Genomic DNA, 21,406 nt, shown 5'->3' on the forward strand with positions numbered 1-21,406 from the left:
GTAATGGAACCTTTCCATGTTTAAGCTGTCTGCAATGTTCAAATATTACCAAAGGGGATTCCTTTACTCATCCACGGACAGGTAAAAGATATCCCATTAAGGGACATTTCTCCTGTGATTCATCCTATGTGGTGTACCTCGTAAAGTGTCCATGCGGTCTCGGATATGTGGGAGAAACTACCCAGCATATCCGAGACCGCATTTCTCAACATAAATCTACCATCAGATGTGGGAGAACACTTCTTCCCATCCCGGCTCATTTTTTAGAACACCATCATGGCATTTCCCAATTACGATATCAAATCATTGACCACGTTCCTCCATTGAGAAGGGGAGGTGATAGAATTCAGAGACTTAAGGATCGAGAATCCTTTTGGATTCATACACTTCAGACTCTGACTCCTTTAGGTCTCAATAGGGAGTATGAATTCCGTCTTTGAAATACTAGCCCATTCATCAGCTTGACCTCTATATTTTATCATTATCCCTATACATGGTTCTCTGTAGGAATCTCAGTCCTCTGGATACACTTATATGAAAACTGATGTTGTTCCAATATTCTGGACATGATGCATTTAGATTGTCTCTCTTTACCTATATGTATTTAGGTTTCTCAAATATACATTATTTTTTATAAGAGGACATATTATGTGCATGTATTCTAATATATAATTGCCTAGAATACTACTTCCTGCAATTTGTGCTAACTTCCTGTCCGGAGCTAATGTCCGGAGCTAATGTCCGGAGCTAATGTCCGGAGATAAGTGACGTCAACAGTGTCCAGTGTCTGATTGGTTGCCGCCTGCTGTGAGCGACCAATCAGAAACGTGCCGTACTGTGACACACTCCGCCCACCATTTTGGTGTGATTTTTGAATTTTTACCTCACAGCAAGTTTCTACTGCGTGGAGGCGGGCCCAGTGACGTTGCTCTTCAAGCTCCTGCCGAATTTCGTCAAAAAAATGATAATACCATTTACCAAAACTATATATATTTAGTTGTGAAGTGGTTCAGTGACATTTTCACACCAATTTTGAACTTTTGTTTGGTGTTTTCTCCATATACTGCCTATTATTCACTGACTGTTATACTGAGAGACTGCCGTTTATTAACCTCTTCTTTGCCACATTGGGTATATTGCTCTATTATTTGCCACATAAGGACATTGTCCATTATTGCCCAGCAATTTCTTAAATAACAAGAATTGTCAAGAGTTGGTAAGTGCAGCCATTTTTTGTTCTTTCTTACTATTATTTATTAATTGTATTATTCTTACATTTGAATAAATAAAGTATATATGGATTCTAGACTCCCGATTCTTTAGAATCGGGCTGCCATCTAGTATTATATAATTATGCACTTCTCCTCTGTTAACTTTTCCTTTTCTCCTTTTTACAGTTCACCAGCGGAGGTCCGAGATAAATGTAGCGCCGCGATCAATCTACGCATGCGCACTCACTATCTTTCTATACTAAGTGGGACTCGGTCTTTTCCGACTTTTCTCGGAGGGCACATGCGCACTAAACTCGGCGCCTCGGCGTCCCCTCGATTCCGGAAGCACTATCTCATATACGGGCACCGGAAGTATAAAAAGCCGGCTCTGTGCGTCCTCACCACAGGACTCTCTGTTGCCATTACATACAGCTCCTGCTCTCGGACCGCACAACACGGTGGCACGTTTGGCGACATTCTTTTCCATTCATACACTGAAAGTAACTCCATCTCAGAGGACCGCTTGTGTATTTAAGTGCCTCGGACATTGGTTTTTTTCCCCCTCTTTTGTTTTTTACTTTTTCCCCTCCCTTTTTATGAGGTTATATGAAGTTTTTTTTCTATACTTACAGCGCTGCGTGATATTTTTCCCTTGAGGAAATTGTTTAAAGTAAGACCTTTATATACTGGGTGATTCAATTGACACTATATATCCATTATACCTTTTGGTGTTGCTTATAGTCACGGGTGTAGACTGTCGGGATCACACTCAGTCGGAGCAGCCTCTGGAAGTGGGGAGTCACCAGAAATAATACACAAGACACGTCTTGTATAGTGTATCACTGGGAAGTCTCTGAAGCCTTCAATGTGCTATCCCTTCTTTATATAGTTGTTTCAGTAGGTTTAGTGGTTATACAAGTTTTGCATGTTTAAACAAAGAGACAAAACAGGAAAGAAAGAAAAGAAAAGAAAACAGTTTCGTGGGCGGCAGTTTCACAACAAACAGTACAAAGGCAATTCCACAGACAAGAAAAACAGGATTTCATACTATAGCTAAAATGTCCTTGAATGGACAGGTCAATATTTATCACAAATTCTTTTTTTTTTTTTTTTTTGTTCATTGAGGTAATCATTTTTGTTCTGCTCTTCACAAGACGTACTTTTCTCTGCTGATCTGACTTTATTTTAGTGTTTTGAGGTGGCTTCTCTTTATAGGATGCTATTTTGGGTTATGCCCATTTCATATGTTCTATTGTTTATATATCTGCACATCAGATGTCCTATAGACTTGGTTAGATTAATGTAAAGTAATCATTTTCTTGGATTGGGAACTCCGACCGATTTTTTTGTGTTTTTGTTTTTTCCTTTTTCTTTCTATACATGTTTTTTACTTATATTTTGCTCTTATATATGTTTCAGCTACAGATGTTTCTTGAGGAAGGCTATTTGGCCGAAACGTTGAACTACATGTCTGTATATAGAATCTTATACCTATGAAATATGTATGCGGGAATTATCGCTTCACGGACAAATTGGAGTCCTGAATCATTTATGTTTATAAGGAACATATGCATATGAAAAATTTTTTGGTTATACAAATTTCTTTTGGATAAGGAGTCCCATCTTTTGGACACTTCATGTTTGAATTAAAAATTCTTTGCATCGTTCTTGAGTGCCGGAGTATTTTTTATTGACTTTGGATCATTTTTTTCTCCTGAGCACCTTCTTTATAAAATTAAGCAGTTGAGCACCCCTTAATCCATCTATATTGTCTTTTTTTGGGGTAGCCCCTGCTTGGACATAATGTCTTTTTCGACTTTATCCTATAACTAAGAAGAAGCCTCTTCTATTATTTCACAGATCACCACCCCTGGAACTTTCTTGCACACTCCCTCAGAGGAACTCCGCACCAGGGAATTTGAAAAAGATTTGAGACGGTTTACAGCATTAGACCTTCATAGTATTACCCTGGCAGAATATCACCGGGTACAACGTATCCCAAGAGGCCTAAGAGTACCACTCAGACCTACTTTGTTTCAAGAAAATACAGAATTTTGTACCAAGTTCGAATTTATACTTAATAAATGCTCTATGGATTTGATTGTACTAACGATTGATTTCTTACAGAAAGAGATTTCTGAACTTAAGACCAAGATTGCATCATCAGAACAGCAGTTCAAGAGTACTTCTTCACCAGAGGATTTCCAGATTCTGAAGGAGAAAGTAGACAAAAATGTTTCGGACTTACGTGACACCCTACAGGCCAGGAAGAGGAACAAGTTCCTGCGAGATACTGAAGATTATAGGAACAATCAAGTCTATCGCTGGCAGTCGACTAGTTCCTTTAGAAACCGGAGACCCATCCGACGGGAATACAGCCCCATTTCCACTAGTTCAGACAGTGATTTCGGCACCACCCGTTCCTCTTTTTTAGAACCACGTCGTGTTCGGGGCAATCGAGGAAGACGAGGAGGGGGAGGAGACTACGGCCAAGATCTACACAGGATGACGACCAGATCTCAGGTACAGACATTTCCTCGAATATTGTCTACAACATCTCCTCATACTGTCTTTCCCCGTCAGAAATGACCATATTACAAAAAGGTTTGACTTTTTGTCCGGTACCCAGATTTAGCACTTTCCAGCTGGAACAGGAACTTTATCGTTTCTTAAGAAATGTGAGACTTAAAGCGCATTTTTCAAATTCATCCATTTCTACTGCATTGCCTCCTGAGCCTATAGATAACATTTTTACTTCTCAAGCGTTGAATTTACGTGTACCGAGTACTTTCCAACCACCACATTTTTATCATCCAGTGGAAACGTATAGTGATTTTGTTAAAAAAGACATCCAAGAGGTTCTGGGGTCGATTGAGAGAGGGGATATTCATATTAAAAATAATCTCACCAATGATGAACATAGGGCCTTGCTGACCTTGAAAGAGAATAAGGAGTTAATTATAAAACCGGCGGACAAGGGGGGTGCGATTGTTATATTAGATCGGAGTTACTATATGGATGAGATACGTAGTCAGCTTAACGATCTGGACACATATCAACCCGTTAGTTATAACCCTTCTTTTTCCATAGCCAGAGAGATCAAGGAACTTATTACTCATTATAGAGGACTGGGTACTATAGATGAAAAACTGGGGCACTTTCTGATTAACCCACATCCTGTCATACCTGTGTTTTATACTCTTCCTAAAGTACACAAACATCTGACAAAACCCCCCGGACGCCCTATAGTAGCGTCTACCAACTCCATTTTTTCTCCTCTGGCCATCACCTTGGATAAGATTTTGTCCCCCCTTGTACCGCTTATAGTCTCTTTTTTGAAAGATACTACAGACTTTTTGACTTCCCTACAAGGTCTTGGCACTTTACCCAGAGATTGTATATTAGTATCTATGGACGTTAACAGTTTATACACTAGCATTAGACATTCGGATGGTGTGGAGACAGTTATGCTGTTTCTTTCCCAACATACCAACTTTTCAGTTGATCAACTCAACTTCTGTAAAGATTTACTTACACTCATCTTAATAAAAAACTTTTTTCTTTTTGAAGATCAATTTTACATACAAAAGAGGGGGACTGCCATGGGATCTAACGTGGCCCCCCCATATGCAAATATATTTATGGGACAATTTGAGACTTCATACGTATATCCACACCCCAGCTTTAAATTACATGTAATTTACTGGAAACGTTTCATAGACGATATTTTTTTCATTTGGACCGGTGATGATAAGACCCTTCTCTCTTTCTATAAGGATCTTAATGAATATGTACCTGGCCTAACCTTCTCAATTAGTCATGATTCGTGTTCGATGAGTTTTTTGGAGAGTACCGTTATTATTAAAGAGGACAGAAATATAGAGACCGATTTATATGTGAAACCTACTGACAAGAACAGTTTGCTGAGATATGACAGTTGTCATCCCAAACATGTGAAGAAGTCACTTCCGAAATCACAACACATTAGAATTGACAGGATTGTGTCCAATCCAGACACTCGACGCACTAGACATCATGATATAAATACCAAATTCCAGAATAGAGGGTATCCCCATTCCATATTAGTCGACAGTACTAATGAAAACCGGACATCATTAGATCACAAAATCCCTCGGTTGGCGTTTGTGAGGACATTTCATCCCTTTAATTATCTCCTTAATCATTGTATACTGAAACATTGGAACATCTTACGGAGGGCATACCCTGAAGTTAAAGAATTCCATTCTAATCCCATCATTGGTAATAAAAGGTCCCAGAACTTGAAAAATTTTCTGGTTCGAGCTGACGTAGGATCACCCAATAGGAGACAAATACAAAGGGTTCTTTTTACACCACGTAATGGAACCTTTCCATGTTTAAGCTGTCTGCAATGTTCAAATATTACCAAAGGGGATTCCTTTACTCATCCACGGACAGGTAAAAGATATCCCATTAAGGGACATTTCTCCTGTGATTCATCCTATGTGGTGTACCTCATAAAGTGTCCATGCGGTCTCGGATATGTGAGAGAAACTACCCAGCATATCCGAGACCGCATTTCTCAACATAAATCTACCATAAGATGTGGGAGAACACTTCTTCCCATCCCGGCTCATTTTTTAGAACACCATCATGGCATTTCCCAATTACGATATCAAATCATTGACCACGTTCCTCCATTGAGAAGGGGAGGTGATAGAATTCAGAGACTTAAGGATCGAGAATCCTTTTGGATTCATACACTTCAGACTCTGACTCCTTTAGGTCTCAATAGGGAGTATGAATTCCGTCTTTGAAATACTAGCCCATTCATCAGCTTGACCTCTATATTTTATCATTATCCCTATACATGGTTCTCCATAGGAATCTCAGTCCTCTGGATACACTTATATGAAAACTGATGTTGTTCCAATATTCTGGACACGATGCATTTAGATTGTCTCTCTTTACCTATATGTATTTAGGTTTCTCAAATATACATTATTTTTTATAAGAGGACATATTATGTGCATGTATATTATATAATTATGCACTTCTCCTCTGTTAACTTTTCCTTTTCTCCTTTTTACAGTTCACCAGCGGAGGTCCGAGATAAATGTAGCGCCGCGATCAATCTACGCATGCGCACTCACTATCTTTCTATACTAAGTGGGACTCGGTCTTTTCCGAATTTTCTCGGAGGGCACATGCGCACTAAACTCGGCGCCTCGGCGTCCCCTCGATTCCGGAAGCACTATCTCATATACGGGCACCGGAAGTATAAAAAGCCGGCTCTGTGCGTCCTCACCACAGGACTCTCTGTTGCCATTACATACAGCTCCTGCTCTCGGACCGCACAACACGGTGGCACGTTTGGCGACGTTCTTTTCCATTCATACACTGAAGGTAACTCCATCTCAGAGGACCGCTTGTGTATTTAAGTGCATCGGACATTGGTTTTTTTCCCCCTCTTTTGTTTTTTACTTTTCCCCTCCCTTTTTATGAGGTTATATGAAGTTTTTTTTCTATACTTACAGCGCTGCGTGATATTTTTCCCTTGAGGAAATTGTTTCCAGTAAGACCTTTATATACTGGGTGATTCATTATACCTTTTGGTATTGCTTATAGTCACGGGTGTAGACATACTTTTCTCTGCTGATCTGACTTTATTTTAGTGTTTTGTGGTGGCTTCTCTTTATGGGATGCTATTTTGGGTTATGCCCATTTCATATGTTCTATTGTTTATATCTCTGCACATCAGATGTCCTATAGACTTGGTTAGATTAATGTAAAGTAATCATTTTCTTGGATTGGGAACTCCGACCGATTTTTTTGTGTTTTTGTCTTTTCCTTTTTCTTTCTATACATGTTTTTTACTTATATTTTGCTCTTATATATGTTTCAGCTACAGATGTTTCTTGAGGAAGGCTATTTGGCCGAAACGTTGAACTACATGTCTGTATATAGAATCTTATACCTATGAAATATGTATGCGGGGATTATCGCTTCACGGACAAATTGGAGTCCTGAATCATATATGTTTATAAGGAACATATGCATATGAAAAATTTTTTGGTTATACAAATTTCTTTTGGATAAGGAGTCCCATCTTTTGGACACTTCATGTTTGAATTAAAAATTCTTTGCATCGTTCTTGAGTGCCGGAGTATTTTTTATTGACTTTAGTATATACAAAAGGTTTTCCTACATTTTGAGCTCCTGGTTGTATCTTGCACGTATATTGAATGATTTTCACTCACTGGGATAGTTAAATTATTTGGATTATTTATTCCCCTCTGAACCTGCTTTTGCACATCCCTATATACAAGAGGTGCTGTTTTGGGTATGTGTGTTTTTTTATATGTTTTTAATATTTTTAGGACTGTAAGCACTTTGTGTGTGCACGTCATTTGCGCTTCTTTTCTCTTCCCTGTGCATTTCATGTTTCAAGCGCATTAGTAGCACCCCCAGGTATTTGTTTTTTTATCTATGGTGGTGCCCACTTAACTCTTTTTCATTTATACTGCTTTGCATAAGTTGTATGTCTTCTTTTTATCATATTTTTATACCTTTTTCTTACTGTAAGCACTGAACCTTTATGATTAAAGTATAAAACTTTAACAAGTTGAACCTTGAATGTTTTAACGAATCCATAGCCTAAGGTTTGTGAGCCTTATGAGTGGTAGTCAATATTATTATTAATATTTTCGTGACTCATCGCCCATGTGTTCGATGAGTGGTGGCAGGGTGTATAAGCGGGTGTGTGGCCTGGGTCGGTGTGTGATTTATGCTCCCATTATAGCATAGGACAGAGGTCGAATGCTGGACTGAGAGTGGAGAGATAGATTAACCATTGCAGGCACAACCCCAAGTCACGTGCTGAGAGCGGATACGTGATGAATTAGTGACACCACAGAGAGGGGATCCGTGACACCCCTCATAGAACATAATGTAGCCCCCTCATAGAGCATAATGTAGCCCCTTCGTAGAATATAATGTGGCTCCCTCATAGAATATAATGTAGCCTCCCCATAGAACATAATGTGCCCCCTCATATAGTACAATGCAGCCCCCTCCATAGAATATAATGTAGCCACCTCATAGAATATAATGTGGCCCCCTCATATAGTATAATGCAGCTGCCTCATAGAATATAATGCAGCCCCCTCATAGAATTTAATGCAGCCCTCATATAGTATAATGTAGCCCCCTCACAGAATATAATGTAGCCCCCCATAGAATATAATGCAACCCCCATAGAATATAATGTATAGCCCCACAGAATATAATGTAGCCCTCTCAGAGTATAATACAACCTCCTCATAAGCTATAATGCAGCCCCCATATAATATAATGTAGCCACCTCATAGGGTACAATGCAGCCCCTTCATATAGTATAATTCACCCCCCCACAGAATATAATGTAACCACATTCATAGAATAGAATGCAGCCCCCCATAGAATATAATATAGCCCCCATAGAATATAATGCAGCCCCCTTCTTATAGTATAATGCAGCCCCCCACAGAATATAATGTAGCCCCCTCAGAGTATAATGCAGTCCCCCTCATATGGTATAATGCAGCCCCTCATAAGGTACAATGCTGCCCCCTCATAAGTTATAATGCACCCCCTCATAGGGTATAATGCTGCCCCTTCATAGGGTATAATGCACCCTCCTCATAGGGTTTAATGCTACCTCCTTTATAGGGTATGATGCTGCCCCCTGTAGGGTATAATTCTGCCCCCATAGGGTATAATGCTGTCCCCTCATATTGTATAATGCAGCCCCCTCATGAGCTATAATGCAGTCCCCTCATAAGGTATAATGCACTCCCCTCATAAGGTATAATGCTGCCTCCATAGGGTACAATGCAACGAGGACTCACTGATATATATATAAAAAGAACAAACACAATATTCACCTCTCCTCCTCGCTCCCATGCTGATTCCGGGTCTGCTCAGGTGTCAGCAGCTGCACTCATGTTGTGAATTCTGTTGTCAAGCTCCCTCCTGTGGTCATGAATGGTACTTCGGCTGGTTCTGTCCATGGGCTTCCTCTGGTGGTTGTGAGTGGAGCTGCTGCGTCTGAGTTTCCTTCCACAGGTGACGAGGTTAATTCGTTAGCTGGCTGCTCTATTTAACTCCACTTAGATCATTGCTCCATGCCACCTGTCAATGTTCCAGTATTGGTCTTGTTCTCTCCTGGATCGTTCTTGTGACCTGTCTTCCCAGCAGAAGCTAAGTTCCTGCTTGCTTTTCTCTGGTTTGCTATTTTTGTGTCCAGCTTGCTATTTTGATTTTGTCTTGCTTGCTGGAAGCTCTGGGACGCAGAGGGAGCGCCTCCGCACCGTGAGTCGGTGCGGAGGGTCTTTTTGCGCCCTCTGCGTGGTCTTTTTGTAGTTTTTTGTGCTGACCGCAAAGTTACCTTTCCTTTCCTCTGTCTGTTCAGTAAGTCGGGCCTCACTTTGCTAAATCTATTTCATCTCTGTGTTTGTAATTTTCATCTTTACTCACAGTCATTATATGTGGGGGGCTGCCTTTTCCTTTGGGGAATTTCTCTGAGGCAAGGTAGGCTTTATTTTTCTATCTCTAGGGCTAGCTAGTTTCTTAGGCTGTGTCGAGTTGCATAGGGAGCGTTAGGAGCAATCCACGGCTATTTCTAGTGTGTGTGATAGGATTAGGGATTGCGGTCAGCAGAGTTCCCACGTCTCAGAGCTCGTCCTATATTATTGTAACTATCAGGTCTTTCCGTGTGCTCTTAACCACCAGGTCCATAATTGTCCTAACCACCAGGTCATAACAGTACAGGTGGCCATAAGTACTAATGCATCTCAATAGAGGGATAAGAGAAGTGCTGAGACCATTTTTTTTTCTTTGCAGTGTGTTTTGTCTCTCTTTTCCCCTTTACCTCTGGGTGGTTCAGAATACAGGTGTAGATATGGACATTCAAGGTCTGTCCTCTTGTATGAATAATCTCACTGCAAGGGTACAAAACATTCAAGATTTTGTGGTTCAGAATCCTATGTTAGAGCCTAGGATTCCAATTCCTGATTTGTTTTTTGGAGATAGATCTAAGTTTCTGAATTTCAAAAATAATTGTAAATTGTTTCTTGCTTTGAAACCTCGCTCCTCAGATGACCCTGTTCAACAAGTGAAAATCATTATTTCTTTGTTACGTGGCGACCCTCAAGACTGGGCATTTTCCCTTGCGCCAGGAGATCCGGCATTGCGTGATGTTGATGCGTTTTTTCTGGCGCTCGGATTGCTTTATGATGAACCTAATTCAGTGGATCAGGCAGAGAAAATCTTGCTGGCTCTGTGTCAGGGTCAGGATGAAGCGGAGGTGTATTGTCAGAAGTTTAGGAAGTGGTCTGTACTCACTCAGTGAAATGAATGTGCCCTGGCAGCAATTTTCAGAAAGGGTCTCTCTGAAGCCCATAAGGATGTCATGGTGGGATTTCCCATGCCTGCTGGTCTGAATGAGTCTATGTCTTTGGCCATTCAGATCGATCGACGCTTGCGTGAGCGTAAAGCTGTGCACCATTTGGCGGTATTATCTGAGCATAGACCTGAGCCTATGCAATGTGATAGGACTTTGACCAGAGCTGAACGGCAAGAACACAGACATCGGAATGGGCTGTGTTTTTACTGTGGTGAATCCACTCATGCTATCTCCGATTGTCCTAAGCGCACTAAGCGTTTCGCTAGGTCTGCCACCATTGGTACGGTACAGTTGAAATTTCTTTTGTCCGTTACTCTGATTTGCTCTCTGTCGTCCTATTCTGTTATGGCATTTGTGGATTCAGGTGCTGCCCTGAATTTGATGGACTTGGAGTTTGCCAGGCATTGTGGTTTTTTCTTGGAGCCCTTGCAGCATCCTATTCCATTGAGAGGAATTGATGCTACGCCTTTGGCAAAGAATAAGCCTCAGTACTGGACCCAATTGACCATGTGTATGGCTCCTGCACATCAGGAGGATATTCGCTTTTTGGTGTTACATAATCTGCATGATGTGGTCGTTTTGGGGTTGCCATGGCTACAGGTCCATAATCAAGTATTGGATTGGAAATCTATGTCTGTATCCAGCTGGGGATGTCAGGGGGTACATGGTAATGTTCCATTTTTGTCTATTTCGTCATCCACCCCTTCTGAAGTCCTGGAGTTTTTGTCGGATGTATTTGATGAGCCCAAATCCAGTGCCCTACCTCCTCATAGGGATTGCGATTGTGCTATCAATTTGATTCCTGGTAGTAAGTTTCCTAAGGGCCGACTGTTCAATTTATCTGTGCCAGAGCACGCCGCTATGCGGAGTTATGTAAAGGAATCCTTGGAGAAGGGTCATATTCGCCCAACGTCGTCACCATTGGGAGCAGGGTTCTTTCTTGTGGCCAAGAAGGATGGTTCTTTGAGACCTTGTATTGATTACCGCCTTCTTAATAAGATCACAGTCAAATTTCAGTACCCTTTGCCACTGCTGTCGGATTTATTTGCTCGGATTAAGGGGGCTAGTTGGTTCACCAAGATAGATCTTCGTGGTGCGTATAATCTTGTGCGTATTAAACAGGGCGATGAATGGAAAACAGCATTTAATACGCCCGAGGGCCATTTTGAGTACCTAGTTATGCCTTTCGGACTTGCCAATGCTCCATCGGTGTTTCAGTCCTTTATGCATGACATCTTCCGAGAGTACCTGGATAAATTCCTGATTGTATATTTGGATTATATTTTGGTCTTCTCGGATGATTGGGAGTCTCACGTGAAGCAGGTCAGAATGGTGTTCCAGGTCCTTCGTGCGAATTCTTTGTTTGTGAAGGGGTCAAAGTGTCTCTTTGGAGTTCAGAAGGTTTCATTTTTTGGTTTCATTTTTTCCCCTTCTACTATTGAGATGGACCCTGTTAAAGTCCAGGCCATTTATGATTGGACTCAGCCGACATCTGTGAAGAGTCTGCAAAAGTTCCTGGGCTTTGCTAATTTTTATCGTCTCTTCATCAGTAATTTTTCTAGTGTTGCTAAACCGTTGACTGATTTGACCAAGAAGGGTGCTGATGTGGTCAATTGGTCTTCTGCGGCTGTGGAGGCTTTTCAGGAGTTGAAGCGTCGTTTTTCTTCTGCCCCTGTGTTGTGCCAGCCAGATGTTTCGCTTCCGTTTCAGGTCGAGGTTGATGCTTCTGAGATTGGAGCAGAGGCTGTTTTGTCGCAAAGAAGTTCTGATGGCTCGGTGATGAAACCATGTGCCTTCTTTTCTAGAAAGTTTTCGCCTGCTGAGCGTAATTATGATGTTGGCAATCGAGAGTTGTTGGCCATGAAGTGGGCATTCGAGGAGTGGCGTCATTGGCTTGAAGGAGCCAAGCATCGCGTGGTGGTCTTGACGGATCACAAGAATTTGACTTATCTCGAGTCTGCCAAATGGTTGAATCCTAGACAGGCTTGTTGGTCGCTATTTTTCTCCCATTTTGATTTTGTGGTTTCGTACCTTCCAGGCTTAAGAATGTGAAGGCTGATGCCCTGTCAAGGAGTTTTGTGCCCGACTCTCCGGGTGTTCCTGAGCCGGCGGGTATTCTCAAAGAGGAGGTAATTTTGTCTGCCATCTCCCCTGATTTGCGGCGGGTGCTGCAAAAATTTCAGGCTGATAGACCTGACCGTTGCCCAGCGGAGAAACTGTTTGTCCCTGATAAATGGACTAGTAGAGTTATCTCTGAGGTTCATTGTTCGGTGTTGGCTGGTCATCCTGGAATCTTTGGTACCAGAGATTTGGTGGCTAGATCCTTTTGGTGGCCGTCTTTGTCGCGGGATGTGCGTTCTTTTGTGCAGTCCTGTGGGACTTGTGCTCGGGCTAAGCCCTGCTGTTCTCATGCCAGTGGGTTGCTTTTGCCCTTGCCGGTCCCGAAGACCGCTGCAGCTATCACTGCCCGCTATTAAAGTGAAATGAATATTCACACCTCTCCATTCCCATGAGGGCATGGGGAAGAGTGAATATTCATTTCTTTTGAGCAGTGGGGACAGGCTTTAGCCGCAGCAGCCGGCTTCTGCCTCCTGTCACCCATTGCTGCTCCGCTGGCATTGGGCAGGCCCCCATAGCAGCTGCATGGTGTGCCGCTATTAGCGACATGCCACTTGCTTGGGGTCCCTGGAGCAGTTGGGCCCCTAGGCAGCTGCTGGCCCTGTATGCCATCAGGTGTCAGTTCTCCAGTGGGCCAGTCCCTGTATGTATTAGGCCGGCGTCACACTCAGTGTCGGGAAATACAGTCCATTTTTTACGGCTGCCGTAATACGCAGAAAAAATCCAAAAATAGTGTTCCGTATGTAATCCGTTGGCAAGGTGTGGTTGCGTATTTTGCGCATGTAATGTTGCGTATGTAATCCGTATGACATTTGTGATGCGGTTTTTCCACGCAGCCTGACAAAAATGGACATTTAACGGTTTTGGAGCCTGAAATCAATTTAAATCAGCATCAGCAACCCTATTTAAGGCCTCTACAACAGGTGGCACTCTCCCATATGGCCATTTTGTGGTTGTGTATCTGTTGGTGTGTTGTGGTAACATCTGCACCATGTCTGACCTACTGCACTTCACCCCAACTCAGCGGGTTTTGTTTAACTGGGCCAGCCATACCCTATGATTGTAGATCCACGAAGGAGAAGAAGAATGTGGGTGCATCCTCTTTTGACCCAATGCCTCACTAAAGGCCATTTTCAGAGGATCTATACAGCTCTGCATGCACATCCTGATAAGTTTTACCTATACTGTCGAATGACAATACCAACATTGGATATCTTGTTGGAGACAGTACGTCCAGGACTCACGTATCAGGACACCAGGATGCGAGAAAGCATATCCGCAGAGGAGCGTCTTCTCCTTACCTTACGGTATGTATTCAACATCCATTCCTCACTGTATGTTGATGATGGTTTTTTTTCAGGGTTGTTTGCTAGCAGCTATTTTAGAATATATGTCTTACTTAGGACAAAACCACAATAAAAATATGTATTTTTAATGTTCTACTTATGTAAACTAGGTAAATATCCATTAATTTCATTGATATTCCTGCTTTTTTTATTAAACAACATACTTGCGCTTTATCATGTTTTCTCTAAACTATTGTTACCTAACTAATATTATTTTTTGTGTCCTTTCAGCTTCCTGTCAACTGGATTTTCTTATGCGGGACTACACCTAAAGTTTCTCATTGGTCGCTCCACGATTTCTGGCATTGTGCGCTCCACCTGTAGTGAAATATGAGAGAACAAAGACAGGGAAGGAGGACACCATCAACAATAGCAACCAAAAATAATTAAAGGGGATCTGCCCAAAAGTATGTCAAATATAAGACATCAGAAACCAAAGAAAAAAGAGACATACCAAAACTGGGGAACACCCTGAATACATCAAATATAATTATAGAAAAAGTTTATTCAAGTCCAAACAACACATACCACAAGAAAAATAGTTGCATAAAAACATGAGCATTAAAAACACTGACAATAAAGAACACCCCAAAAAGAAGGGGAGTTAAAGACCCCTAGGACCCCGTAACATGGGTCTAATATCGATGGTAAAGGTATTTGCACTATATTACTCGATAACTACAATCAATTTTCAAGAAATCACAGATGCAGTGAAATATGGTCGAAACTACATAAACTTGTCATGCCTGAGCCAAAAATGGCTGATTGGCTCAAAATAGCCTGTGGGTTCAATGACACTTGTGACTTCCCATACTGCATTGGAGCCCTAGATGGGAAACATATCAGGGTGCGTAAGCCACCGAACTCTGGCTCACAATTCTACAATTATAAGCAGTTTTTCTCTGAAGTTCTGTTAGCTGTAGTTGACAGTAACTGCAGGTTTATAATTGTAGACATTGGGGCCTATGGGCGAACAGGAGACTCAAGGGTCTTCAATTCGTCTATTATGGGTCGGCGGCTACGTGAAAACCAGTTAGACCTCCAACCACCACAACAACTCCCAGGCTCCAATGCTGAAGCAGTGCCATATGTTCTTGTGGGCCTTATCCCAGGCGCAACCTGGATCACCAGTGGCGTGTTTTTAATTTGAGGCTTTCCAGGACGCGTAGAGTGGTGGAGTGTGCCTTTGGGATTCTGTGTGCCAAATGGCGTCTCCTCCAGTCTGACATTCAGCTGAGTGAGGCTACTATTAATGAAGTTATTAAAGCATGTATTGTTTTGCACAATTTTACTAGACTTCATGATTGTCCGTCATCTGTTATTGGTGAAGAAATGTTGCCCAATGAGAGTAGGCCTACACCACAAAAGCCTTTTGGTCATAACTTTTAACCATATTTGTTTCATATGACTTTTTTTTTAAAACCACAACAGAACAAAGTGCAATTACAGCAGCAAGTTAACCAAAACATGGTTAGGAGGAACAAATATAAACAAAAATAACTTTTGGTTACAAATTTCGGTAAGTTGGTGGAGGTGAAGGCGGCAGCTCAAGGTCCTGCTCAGGTGGCCTTTGTTGGGCCAATTGTCCTTCACACTGTGTGGATGCTGTGTGTGGCGGATCCAAATACAGGCCTTGGTCATATTGGCCAGTTGGGTATTGGCCATAATGGATTTGTCTCTGGCCCTCATGCTGCTGAACATATTGGCTGGACTCATAGCCACCCCCAATATGGCCTTGTCATCCGAACCCAGGTTGGGACCAGCCTACAGCACTGGGTCTGGAAAAGTGGGCATATTGGGAAGGTTGGTTGTAGGCTGCCATATGGTACGGTGCTGGCCTTGGTTGATTTTGGGTGGGGAGGGGTTGAGGTGTAGGCACACGTGGAGGAGGTGCTTCAATTCCTGATTGACCATGCACCTGTTGAGTTCGTGGAAGACGCAAGAGGTTATGTGGTGAAAGCTGCCTTCTCTCAATAAATTCAAAAACCTCATAGGGGTCGTTTGGGGAGGTGCATAAATCAATCAGGATTTGAATACACCCTCTCACACGTAGCCTCACCTCACGGGGAAGGGGACAAAGGTACCGGTCCAGGCTGCGAGCAAAGGCCTCCTCACCATCATCCGTGGCTGCCCTGGCCAAATAATTGAGGACCCCAGCATCCACATCCCTCCTACTGGCTTGCAGCTCTCTCCTTCTGCGGCCTCTGTGTAAATTGCCAGCTGCCTTTGCGGAGGACACCAATGGGACAGTAGGGCTGCTGCTGTGCCCTTGCTCTTCCTGGCTTACAGGATCAGGTGCTGCTGAGGGTGGTGGTGCTGCATCTTGGACATTTGCTGCTGTCTCTTGGGATGCAGAAGCCGATGGTCCAGGAAAGATGGAGGTAGAAGAGGACAAAGATGGGCCTGCCACCTCTTCTTCGACACCAACCGGATCTATGACAACCACCGAGTCCGACCCGGTCTCCCTCTCAGTGAGGTTGGACTGTGTTCTGCTATGAAAAAAACAAAATTAATTCCCCTAATTAATATTTGATTCATTTGCTAACATAAGTTTATTATACATCTGTGACCTCGTCTCCCGGTACTTACCTACACGCAACCTACGATCCTCACAAGACCTCCTTCTAAATGGCGCTATAACAATAAAAAAAAATAAAAAAAATAATAATAATTGTGCTGTGATGTTTTTACTTACGGTCTTAGATCCATACTGGTATCCAAAAAGGAAAGTCGATCGTAGTATATATACTTTTGCTTTATGGTTGGAGCTGCAGACCCACTTCTTGCCTGCTGCTGCCTTTCCCGGCGATATTGGTCCCTGATGCTGCGCCATCATGTCATAACTAGTGTTGAGCGACCTTGACCTTTTAGAGTCGAGTCGTGTTTCGCGAAACCCGACTATCTTAGAAGTCGAGTCGAGTGGAATCGGCCGATTTTGGCGAAAAGTCGGGTATCGCCCGAAACACGAAACCCAATGCAAGTCAATGGGGGAGCATAGTCGGCAGTGAGTGGAGGCCAGGAAAACACCTACACTGCCCATTTTAATGGCAAAAACATCCATTCTTGTTACAGAAGCTTGTCAATCGTAATTTAGCTTATAATAATTGGAAGGCATTTTAAATTGGGGGTCATTTGGCTAAAGTTGTGGGGGGTAGGGCTGGTTCAAGTAATTAGTGGGCCCAGTAAATCTGGACCACGTCATGGCAGTGGAGCGGGGAGAGGTAAGTATTTCAACTTTGCAAGTGCTGTGATCCTGAGCAAGCAGGGGGGGCCCACTCGTTGGCATTGGCACTGGCACAGGGCCCCTCAAAGTACAGCGGTGTGTTTGCACGGCGGGGGCGCCTCCCACCGGCAGCAACACTTTTGCGTACTATGAGAGGCCCTGTGCCAGTGACGTCGCCAACTAGTATTCCTCCCCCCACCTGATGAAGGAACCTACACTTTCATCTGCACCTTCCTCTTTGTCCCCGTGTAAGGTGGTATGGTATGCGGGAAGAGGAACCTGACTTTCAGCAGGGTCACAATCTTGCTATGTAGCGTGCACGGGGAATTTTGCGTTATGGGTCAATGTACCAGCAGACTCATCTATCACTGGCTGGGCAATGGGCAGGATGAGGAGGAAACACAGATATAGGCCCAAAGAATAAAGTTGGCTAAATGCAGTTCAAAATTGGTAACACAGGACTAACCAAGGGGCATTGCAGTGGAGGACAACTGGAATGAGAGGCTGACACAGAGAGTAGGCCCAAATCAGTAAGTAGTCGAAATGCAGTTCAAAATTGGCAACCGTAGTAAACAGGCGGCACAGCTTTGTTCAGTGGAGGAGAACAGCAAGGAGTGGCAGACACCGATAGTAGGCCCCAACCCAACTAGTAGGCCAAATGCAGTCTAACATTAACAACTACTTAACGAGAGCCTGAAAACGGAATTTCAGGACAGGAAACCAGGAGAACAGCAAGGAGTGGCAGACACCGATAGTAGGCCCCAAACCAACTAGTACGCCAAATGCAGTTGTTCCATTTAACCACAATTTAATGAGAGCCTGAAGATAGAAGTTCAGGAAAGGCAACCTGGAGAACACCTTGGAGTGTAACACACCATCTCTCTACACCCCATACCCAATTTGTAGGCCTAATGCAGTGTAGTTTTCAACAACTACTAAACGAGAGTCGGAAGATCGAAGCAATGTGGACGAAACCTGGGGAACACCTTGGAGTGTAACACACCGTCTCTCTACACCCCATACCCAATTTGTAGGCCTAATGCAGTGTAGTTTTCTACAACTACTAAACGAGAGTCGGAAGACCGAAGCAATGTGGACGAAACCTGGGGAACACCTTGGAGTGGAACACACCATCTCTCTACACCCCATACCCAATTTGTAGGCCTAATGCAGCGTAGTTTCCAACAACTACTAAACGAGAGCCAGAAGATCGAAGCTCAGGAAAGGCAACCTGGAGAACACCTTGGAGTGGAACACACCATCTCTCTACACCCCATACCCAATTTGTAGGCCTAATGCAGCGTAGTTTCCAACAACTACTAAACGAGAGCCGGAAGATCGAAGCAATGGAGAGGAAACCTGGGGAACACGTTGGAGTGGAACACACCATCTCTCTACACCCCATACCCAATTTGTAGGCCTAATGCAGCGTAGTTTCCAACAACTACTAAACGAGAGCCAGAAGATCGAAGCTCCGGAAAGGCAACCTGGAGAACACCTTGGAGTGGAACACACCATCTCTCTACACCCCATACCCAATTTGTAGGCCTAATGCAGTGTAGTTTCCAACAACTACTAAACGAGAGCATGAAGATCGAAGCAATGGACAGGAAACCTGGGGAACACCTTGGAGTGGAACACACCATCTCTCTACACCCCATACCCAATTTGTAGGCCTAATGCACTGTAGTTTCCAACAACTACTAAACGAGAGCCGGCAGATCGAAGCTCAGGAAAGGCAACCTGGAGAACACCTTGGAGTGGAACACACCATCTCTCTACACCCCATACCCAATTTGTAGGCCTAATGCAGTGTAGTTTCCAACAACTACTAAACGAGAGCATGAAGATCGAAGCAATGGACAGGAAACCTGGGGAACACCTTGGAGTGTAACACACCGTCTCTCTACACCCCATACCCAATTTGTAGGCCTAATGCAGTGTAGTTTTCTACAACTACTAAACGAGAGTCGGAAGACCGAAGCAATGTGGACGAAACCTGGGGAACACCTTGGAGTGGAACACACCATCTCTCTACACCCCATACCCAATTTGTAGGCCTAATGCAGCGTAGTTTCCAACAACTACTAAACGAGAGCCAGAAGATCGAAGCTCAGGAAAGGCAACCTGGAGAACACCTTGGAGTGGAACACACCATCTCTCTACACCCCATACCCAATTTGTAGGCCTAATGCAGCGTAGTTTCCAACAACTACTAAACGAGAGCCGGAAGATCGAAGCAATGGAGAGGAAACCTGGGGAACACCTTGGAGTGGAACACACCATCTCTCTACACCCCATACCCAATTTGTAGGCCTAATGCACTGTAGTTTCCAACAACTACTAAACGAGAGCCGGCAGATCGAAGCTCAGGAAAGGCAACCTGGAGAACACCTTGGAGTGTAACACACCATCTCTCTACACCCCATACCCAATTTGTAGGCCTAATGCAGTGCAGTTTCCAACAACTACTAAACGAGAGCATGAAGATCGAAGCAATGGACAGGAAACATGGGGAACACCTTGGAGTGGAACACACCATCCCTCTACACCCCATACCCAATTTGTAGGCCTAATGCAGCGTAGTTTCCAACAACTACTAAACGAGAGCCGGAAGATCGAAGCTCAGGAAAGGCAACCTGGAGAACACCTTGGAGTGGAACACACCATCTCTCTACACCCCATACCCAATTTGTAGGCCTAATGCAGCGTAGTTTCCAACAACTACTAAACGAGAGCCAGAAGATCGAAGCTCAGGAAAGGCAACCTGGAGAACACCTTGGAGTGGAACACACCATCTCTCTACACCCCATACCCAATTTGTAGGCCTAATGCAGCGTAGTTTCCAACAACTACTAAACGAGAGCCGGAAGATCGAAGCAATGGAGAGGAAACCTGGGGAACACCTTGGAGTGGAACACACCATCTCTCTACACCCCATACCCAATTTCTAGGCCTAATGCAGCGTAGTTTCCAACAACTACTAAACGAGAGCCAGAAGATCGAAGCTCAGGAAAGGCAACCTGGAGAACACCTTGGAGTGGAACACACCATCTCTCTACACCCCATACCCAATTTGTAGGCCTAATGCAGCGTAGTTTCCAACAACTACTAAACGAGAGCATGAAGATCGAAGCAATGGAGAGGAAACCTGGGGAACACCTTGGAGTGGAACACACCATCTCTCTACACCCCATACCCAATTTGTAGGCCTAATGCACTGTAGTTTCCAACAACTACTAAACGAGAGCCGGAAGATCGAAGCTCAGGAAAGGCAACCTGGAGAACACCTTGGAGTGGAACACACCATCTCTCTACACCCCATACCCAATTTGTAGGCCTAATGCAGTGTAGTTTCCAACAACTACTAAATGAGAGCATGAAGATCGAAGCAATGGAGAGGAAACCTGGGGAACACCTTGGAGTGGAACACACCATCTCTCTACACTCCATACCCAATTTGTAGGCCTAATGCAGTGTAGTTTCCAACAACTACTAAACGAGAGCATTAAGATCGAAGCAATGGCGAGGAAACCTGGGGCACACCTTGGGGAGGCAGACACCATTAGTAGGCCCTACCAAAGTTGTACCCCCAATGCAGTTTTAAAATTCCTAGAGGCTAAAAAGAAGACTATTGACGCTCAGCTTTTTTCAAAGGAACACAGTTGAATTGAGTGGCGCAGACAGACACAGGTAGTAGGACTTAAACCAAAAATGTGGCTCACTGCAGCTTAAAAAAGTTACAGGGGTACACAAGCAGCAGTGCTCTGGGCAGTGGAGGACAATTTCAATAGTGGACCGCAGACAGACTTTGTACGCCTACTATTATAAAAAGGATGCTCTATGCAATTAAAAATAGGTTCCAGGGGTCCACGGGCAGCAGTGGTGTGGTCAGTGGACGAGTATTGGAAGGAGGGACCGCAGACAGGCGTAGTAGGCCTAACATAACAAAATTAGGCTGTAGACACTGTAAAATTGGTTCCAGGGGTACACGGGCAGCAGTGGTGTGGTCAGCGGAGGAAAATTGGAATTAGGGACTGCAGACAGACTTTGTAGGCTGTCCCCTGTGGACCATGCATCCAAC

Source organism: Ranitomeya imitator, chromosome 2 (genome assembly GCF_032444005.1).
Source record: "Ranitomeya imitator isolate aRanImi1 chromosome 2, aRanImi1.pri, whole genome shotgun sequence".
Lineage (NCBI taxonomy): Eukaryota > Metazoa > Chordata > Amphibia > Anura > Dendrobatidae > Ranitomeya > Ranitomeya imitator.